Here is an 8,647-nt window from a genome sequence, read left to right as displayed (position 1 = left end):
CTTGCAAACTCCACACATGACTGCATCAGTTCAAGAAGGCAGCTCTCCACCACCTTCTCAACGGCAAGAAGAATGGGTAATAAATGCTCGCCTTATCAGCGATACTCACACCCAAGAATGAATAAAAACCAAATCACTCTCCACAGATTCCCCACAATCTGGGCTTGGACATTTACTTCAGGAGCACAGAGCTTTATATCACTGCAACATGAGTTCCAATCTTCATATTCTGTTCACTTTTCACATTATTTTCTACCAGTCCACGAGCTTTTATTAATTCAGTATTCGGGTCTCTGCTCCTCAACCGTTTCTAACATCTCACCTCTTACAAAAAAACACTCTGATCTATCGTAGGTACTAAATGTCCCCTCATTTCATACTCCATCTGCCAAAGCATTGCTGACTCACTTAATCTATCAAGAAGATTTGAAAATAAATTTCTTGCCAAAGGATAATTTTCTGCACCTGCTCCCTCGCCATTTGCTTTTCCCATTTGTCTTTCACTTGGTGCAAATCCAGAGAAAGTAAAGATGGAAGGAAGGAGGGGAGGAAAAATCCTGCTCCGTTTCGTGATCCCTATTTGATCTTCATTCCAGTGCAGTTTGGGTGAAGAATTCCAATTGTCTGTCTCAATTTTAATAAAGTATAACCAATTCTGGAATCACTGTCTGGACATAGACAAGAACGGGTTTCGAGGCTGACTTTACACATAAACTCCCCCAACATAAACAATACACTAAACAGTTCATAAACTAGCAACAAGGATGGGATTTGAACACACGTGTGCAGAGCACAATGGATTAGCAGTCCATCGCCTTAACTTCTCGGCCACCTTGTCAGTTGCGTAGACATAGCTGTCACCTTCAGCACAGTTTCTGACTGTGCAGCTAGCTGTGTAATGATGGAAAAAGACCTTCTGGAAGTAAATGAAGTTGGGAATGGAGCGGTGTGAAACATTTCCAGACCATGTCCAACACGTTTCTACTCAGTGTGAAAACCCACCACGGAAAGACTGGAACATACAATCATTTCATCACATCATGCTTCGCATCACTCAGACACCTGAACCATTAGGTCACTGACGAAGTCATGATGACCGAATTTCTCATGAAATTACAACTGAACTAACTGACTGGAAGAATTGCTTTAACTCCACATGATCAGCGAGGCACAGCCTCAGGCCGACTTGTCGGGTGGTGTAAACAGATATCACTGCTTCTGATCTTCACCAGAACAGAGAGTGAGATGTAACATTGATCATCAAACAGACTGTGAGAGAATACAACAGAATAAAACACATGGAGAGACACTGTGGAATAACAAATAGATTTGATTGGAATGTTGAAATTTTGATTGGAATGGATAAAACACCAGAAACAACAGATTAAAGTGGGATTCTCATCATTATATTGATCTGGGACAGAAAAGAGAAACTGATGGAAAGAAGAGAAGAAGGAAGAAAAGAAAGCATGGAACTGTTCAATTTTTTCAGTTTTTTCACTCGCCCATCAAAGCTGATAAAAAAAAGTTGCAAATAACAGAGAATTTCACCAAAAAGGGAGATTAAATGTTGCTGAAACCTTGGATCGAATGATGCCCCAACAGATCACCTGTTTAACTGTCTCCTCACTGGGGGATTTCAATCAGTGAGCAATATTAGTCTCTACTTTTTTTGTTAATTGGTCCCAGAACTGTCACTTGGAATTAATATCTGTGATCCGACTCCTGAATAATAAAATTGTGAGTTTCTCGATATTTTCTGGACACAGTTCCTGCTGAAAGAACTAAGAACTCTTTTCTAATTTACACAATACTCTATACACACTCATCAAGCCTGCTAAGCTAGCATCCTTGGTGCTGCTCTCTCTTCTCCCAAACTTCATCTCATGTGACTGTTACATCATCACTCTGACAGTGGGAGGGGTTGATCCCACTATCTTCAGCATTAACCCGAGGCATCCTTATACCACACTGTCTGTCCAAAAAAAAATGGGTGGAGGGAACTTCCTTCATTTATCAAAACACCAACAGCAGCACAGTGGCGCAATGGTTAGCACCGCAGCCTCATAGCTCCAGTGACCAGGATTCAGTTCTGGGTACTGCCTGTGTGGAGTTTGCAAGTTCTCCCTGTGTCTGTGTGGGTTTCCGCCGGGTGCTCTGGTTTCCTCCCACCTCCAAAAGACTTGCAGGTTGATAGGTAAATTGGCCATTGTAAATTGTCCCTCGTGTAGGTACGTGGTTGGAGAATGGTGGGGATGTGGTAGAGAATATGGGATTAATGCAGGATTAGTATAAATGGGTGGTTGCTGGTTGGCACAGACACGGTGGGCCGAAGGGCCTGTTTCAGTGCTGTATCTCTGAATAAGAAAAGTAAAATAAAAGCTACCAGTCGTAAATCAACTCAAACCCATTAGAGAGATAGAGGGAGACTGTCAGAGAACTTCCTGCATCCAGTCCTGACCCTGTCACACTCAGCAGCTTCTCACCCAGACCCCACTCTCATCAACACTGAACATTGTTACCGAGACCCTTCAAATACTGTTTATAAATGGTAGAAAAATTCAAACTTCATCACAGCTAGATTGAATAGAACAAAGTTTAATATCTTCTCGTCGTCACTCGGTAGCCACATGAAACAGTCCTTAAATCAGTAGCATAAATTATCAGCTGCAAGAATGTTTGTCATTGGGTTGAATCATTTCTGTGTGAGGAATGTTCCAGCATCATAAACCAGGGGAACGTGTTGACTGAGCTGTGTCTTCATCTCTTCTGGACAGTTCACCCTTCATTCTGCTCTGATTCACTTTCCCAAAGCGGATCTACAGATTCTCAAATCCAGAGACTGGGTTTTCTTATTTTGTTCCTTTTGATTTTTCTTGCTCCTGAATGATAATATATTCCAACCGCGGATCAAACTTGCCCTGTGTCCCAGTCTCGGTTAAAAGCGACAAATAACGGCACCAACATTCTGAAACATATAACACGGTCACATTCTGCTTCAGTGAGATTAATGCTGAGGCAGTTTCCGTGTCGAATGCGATTGTGAACAAATTTCTCTCAAGGAAATTGAGTGATCAAGTATTTGCACTGAATTTCTGTGCAAGAAGGGACAGTTTCAAACAACCATTCCCAAATCACTTCCTTCACAAAGGCAAAGACTGTGCTGTCTTAACGTGTGAATCAACTTCACAAACAAATTTGAACTCGAAGTTCAGGAGAAGACAGAGATGTGAATGATTGACAGTGTAATCTTTAAATCATAATTTTCCGTTTCTTCGTTGAAGTGAGGCTCAACCCTAAGCCACTAGAGATCGCGGAAAGCTACAAACTTGGATCCAGAAATCAGAAAAGTAGTGAAACAGTTGGTGAGTACATTGTGACACTGCAGAATTTATCACCACATTGCAACATTGGCACATTCTTAGACTGTACATTATGAGACAGATTTGTGCTTATACTGGTGGATGAGGAAAGATAATAAACACACAAAATCCCAATTTGAGCTCGTATGTAAGATTGCTCTTTCCACGGAGATAGCATCAAAGAATGCTCGAGAATTTCGTCCTATGCCAGTGACAGTAACACACTTCAGAGGAACTTAATCACACTGGTAAAATGGGCTTTCACACAACAGATAAAATTTTACACAGAGAATTGTGAAGTGATACAGTTTGGGAGGAAGATTGGTGTGTTTTTGTTCAAGGTTTGAAAAGGTTGCTAAGAGCAAACAGGACACTTGGCTTTATTAATAGAGGCATAGAGTAAAAGCAAATAAGTTATGCTAAACGCTTATAAAACACTGGGGCTGAATGGCCTACTCCTGCACCTCCACGTAAAGCTTCCACTCCAGGCTCGGACACCCTCTTCAGGATCACTCTCCATTCATCCCGCCACTCCGCGCACGGATATCTCCTTCGGGATCATATCACAGCTCCACAGTCCTGCCACATCCAGTCGTGAATGGTGGTGGATAATTAAATAACTAACAAGATGAGGAGGCTCCAAAAACATTCACATCCTCAATGATGGTGGTGCTGAGCACGTCAGTGCAAAAGATGAAGCTGAAGCATTTGCAACCATCTTCAGTCAGAAATATTAAGTGGATTTGATCTGTGCTAATTTCAGCTCCTCATGCTCGCTGGTGCCTTGGTTCTCTGGTGCTAATTTCAGAGTAAATCATGCAGCTTGACAATTGGAGCCAAAGAAAAAGACACAGGAGAGGTTGAAAGTGCCAATACTTGGTATTGAACCAAGAACTGTTTAACTGTTAGTACTGCACGAACTCAACAAAGCTATTTCAACAACACACTAAAGCCACCATTCTGTCACTGCTTTGGAAGACAATATATACATTGAAGTGTTTGTAAAAAGTTGCAGAACACAACATGTGAGTAATATTCCCCATTGTTTTCTCAGTACTGATGGATTGTGAAGGGGGACACAGCCAGAAGTCCCACTGTGCCACACTGACCCTGAGCTGTGAGTGAAATGAGATAAAGTTCAATCTTTAGCAGAGAGATTCTGGAGAGAGGTCAGAGTCCTGAATGAAGGAAAGACTTTCTGACACAATAAAAGCAAAATACTGCAGGTGCTGGAAATCTGAAATATAAACAAAAAGTGCTGGAAATACTCAATAGCTCTGGCAGCATCTGTGGTGAGAGAAACGGAGTTAACATTTCTGGTCTGTGACCTTTCATCAGAACTGACACAGGTTAGAAAAGAATTAGGTTTTAAACAAGTGAAGGGGAGGGGCATGTGGGAGAGAACAAAGGGGAAGGTGTTTGATAGTGCAGAGGGCAGGAGAGATTAAATAACAAAGCTATCCTGGGACAAAGTGTGTTAATGCTTGTGGTTGCCTGACACCAGTCATGCTGTGATGTTATTGAACACAATGTTCAATCCACAAGGCTGCAGAGTGCCGAATCAAAAGGTCGGGTGCTGCACCTCGAGCTTGGGTTGATTTTCACTGGAACACTGGAGCAGGCCAAAGACAGAAATGTTGACATGAGAGCAGGGGGGAGTGTTGAAATGGCAAGCAACCAGAAGCTCAGGATCATGCTTTCGGCCTGAGCAGAGGTGTTCCACCTCATCTGCTTTTGGTCTCCCCAGTTTAGAGGAGCCCGCATTGTGAGCAGTGAATACAGTATACATAATTGAAAGAAGTACAAGTAAATCGCTGCTTCACCTAAAAGGAGTGTTTGGGGCTTTAGATAATGAGCAGAGAGGAGGGAAAAGGGCAGGTATTATATCTCCTGCGATTGCATGGGAAGGGGAAGAGGTGTTGGGGTAATGGAGGAGTGGTCCAGGGTGTCGTGGAAGGAACAATCCCTTCGGAATGCTGACAAGGGAGGGGAGGATGCGTTTGGTGGTGGCATCACGCTGGAGGTGGCGGAAATGGTGGAGGATGATCCTTTGGATGTGTTTATGTTTAGAGATACAGCACTGAAACAGGCCCTTCGGCCCACATGGTCTGTGCCGACGATCAACCACCCATTTATACTAATTGTATACTCCTACCACATCCACACCTGTCCCTATATTTCCCTACGACCTACCTATTCTAGGGGCAATTTATAATGGCCAATTTACCTACCAACCTGCAAGTCTTTTGGCTTGTGGGAGGAAACTGGAGCACCCGGAGGAAACCCGCACAGACACAGGGAGAACTTGCTAACTCCACACAGACAGTACCCAGAATTGAACGCGGGTTGCTGGAACTGTGAGGCTGCAGTGCTAACCACTGCGCCACTGTGCTGCTGTTGAGGCAGGTGGGGTGGAAAGTGAGGACAAGGGGATCCCTGTTGCAGTTCTGTGAGGGAAGGGAAGGGGGAGGGCAGAGGTTGAGGGTCTATTCAACTGCACTGGGAGGGGGGCTGGGGGGGGGAGTTGGAAATCTGGTGATGTTGTTGAATTTAATTTCAAACACCCCTTGAACTCTCTGCCGATGAAGTCTGAAAAAGGGAAGAACAACCACACAACAAGGGTCTCAAATCCAAGACCCTGAGATTAAAAGTCTCATGCTCTACCAACTGAGCTAACAAGGCCTGATACAGTACTTCTACTCTGTCTGTTATTGGACGGATGCAGCTGTTGGCTCCACCCCAAGGGCGGGAGTTTGTTCCACCAACTATGAAGCAGCTTCCTATCAATTCCCAAAATTAACAGTAAATCCACTTACAGAAGCCCCAAAGTGTGATATATTCCTCTCACTCATCGATAATAAAACTTATAAATCTTTTTACCTTGCAAATGCTGCCATCTATTTTGTCAGTATTTATTTCTCTCTCCTTTTTATTTAGTTCATGCATTCCTTTGGAATTTTTTTCCAATTATATCTGAGGGAAGAAATGAACAGATCTGGCAACTCAAAACTGGGCATCCATGAGGCACTGTGGGCCATCTGCAGCAGCAGAATTGTATTTAAACACAATATGTGACCTCATAGCCTGACATATCCCTCACTCTACCATTACCATCAAGCCAAGGGAGCAATAGTGGTTCAATGAAGTGTGCAGGAGGGCATGTCAGGAGCAGCACCAAGCAGACCTAAAAATGAGGTGTCAACCTGGTGAAGCTACAACACAGGACTACTTGCATGTCATATAGCTGAAGCAGCATGCAATAGACAGAGCTGAGTGATCTCACAACCAACAGATCACATCAAAGCTCTGCAGTCTTGCCATATCCAGTCCTGAATGGTGGTGGATAATTAAACAATCAACAGGAGGTTCCACAAACATCCCCATCCTGCATGATAGGGGAGACCAGCATATCAGTGCAAAATACAAGGTTGAATAATTTGCAACCATCTTCAGACAGAAGTATTAACTAAATGATGCATCTCGACCTCCTCCTGAGGTCCCCAGCATCACAGATGCCAATCTTCAGCTAATCCACTTCACTCCACATGATATCAAGTAATGGCTGAAGGCACTGGATACTGACAACATCCTGGCTGTAGTGCTGATGACTTATGCTCCAGAACTAGCCGCGCCACTAGCCACGCTGTTCCAGTACAGCTACAACACTGGAATCTACCCAGCAACGTGGAAAATTACCCAGGTATGTCCTGCAAACAAAAAGCAGGACAAATCCAACCCTGTCAATTACTGCCCCATCAGCCTCCTCTTGATCATCAGTAAAGTGATGGAAGGTGTCATTGACAGTGCTATCAAGCAGCACTTACACAGCAATAACCTGCTCATCAATGCTCATTTTGGGTTCTGCCAGAGCCACTTGGTTCCTGACCTCGTTGCAACCTTGACCCAAATTTGGACAAAAGAGCTGAACTCAAGAGGTGAGGTGAGGAGACAGTGACTGCTCTTGCCAAGGGCATCAAGGAGCCCTTGCAAAATTGAAGTCAATGGCCACCAGGGAGAAAACTCTCCACTAGAATTCTTTGAGGAAGTGACAAAGTTGATTGATGAGGGAAGGGCTGCAGATGTCATATACATGGACTTCAGTAAGGCGTTTGATAAGGTTCCCCATGGTAGGCTGATGGAGAAAGTGAAGTCGCATTGGGTCCAGGGTGTACTAGCTAGATGGATAAAGAACTGGCTGGACAACAGGAGACAGAGAATAGCAGTGGAAGGGAGTTTCTCAAAATGGAGACGTGTTCCACAGGGATCCGTGCTGGGACCACTGTTGTTTGTGATATACATAAATGATTTGGAGGAAAGTATAGGTGGTCTGATTAGCAAGTTTGCAGACGACACTAAGATTGGTGGAGTAGCAGATCGTGAAGGGGACTGTCAGAGAAGACAGCAGAATATAGATAGATTGGAGAGTTGGGCAGAGAAATGGCAGATGGAGTTCAATCAGGGTAAATGCATTTTGGAAGATCCAATTCAAGATTGAACTATACAGTAAATGGAAAAGTCCTGGGGAAAATTGATGTGCAGAGAGATTTGGGTGTTCAGGTCCATTGTCCCCTGAAGGTGGCAACGCAGGTCAATAGAGTGGTCAAGAAGGCATACAGCATGCTTTCCTTCATCGGACGGGGTATTGAGTACAAGAGTTGGCAGGTCATGTTACAGTTGTATGGGACTTTGGTTCGGCTACATTTGGAATACTGCATGCAGTTCTGGTCGCCACATTACCAAGAGGATGTGGATGCTTTGGAGAGGGTGCAGAGGAGGTTCACCAGGATGTTGCCTGGTATGGAGGGTGCTAGCTATGAAGAGAGGTTGAGTAGATTAGGATTATTTTCAATAGAAAGACGGAGGTTGAGGGGGGACCTGATTGAGGTGTACAAAATCATGAGAGGTATAGACAGGGTGGACAGCAAGAAGCTTTTTCCCAGAGTGGGGGATTCAAATACTAGGGGTCACGAGTTCAAAGTGAGAGGGGAAACGTTTAGGGGGATATGCGTGGAAAGATCTTTACGCAGAGGGTGGTGGGTGCCTGGAACGCGTTGCCAGCGGAGGTGGTAGACGCGGGCACGATAGCGTCTTTTAAGATGTATCTAGACAGATCCATGAATGGGCAGGAAGCAAAGAGATGCAGACCCTTAGAAAATAGGCGACATGTTTAGGTAGAGGATCTGGATCGGCACAGGCTTGGAGGGCCGAAGGGCCTGTTCCTGTGCTGTAATTTTTGTTCTTTGTTCTTTAGTTGGAGTCATACCTAGCGCAAAGGAATATGGTGA

General features: G+C 44.2%; 1 non-coding gene across 1 annotated transcript; it reads right to left on the bottom strand.

Moving 5' to 3' along the window:
• Positions 1 to 756: 756 nt before the first annotated feature.
• On the bottom strand, positions 757 to 838 carry trnas-gcu (transfer RNA serine (anticodon GCU)). The gene has a single exon. It is a non-coding gene; the product is annotated as a tRNA-Ser (tRNA).
• Between the last annotated feature and the right edge of the window lie 7,809 nt (positions 839 to 8,647).

Source organism: Heterodontus francisci, unplaced genomic scaffold, assembly GCF_036365525.1.
Source record: "Heterodontus francisci isolate sHetFra1 unplaced genomic scaffold, sHetFra1.hap1 HAP1_SCAFFOLD_51_2, whole genome shotgun sequence".
Taxonomy (NCBI): Eukaryota; Metazoa; Chordata; class Chondrichthyes; order Heterodontiformes; family Heterodontidae; genus Heterodontus; species Heterodontus francisci.
This window is presented reverse-complemented; position numbering and strand designations above follow the sequence as displayed.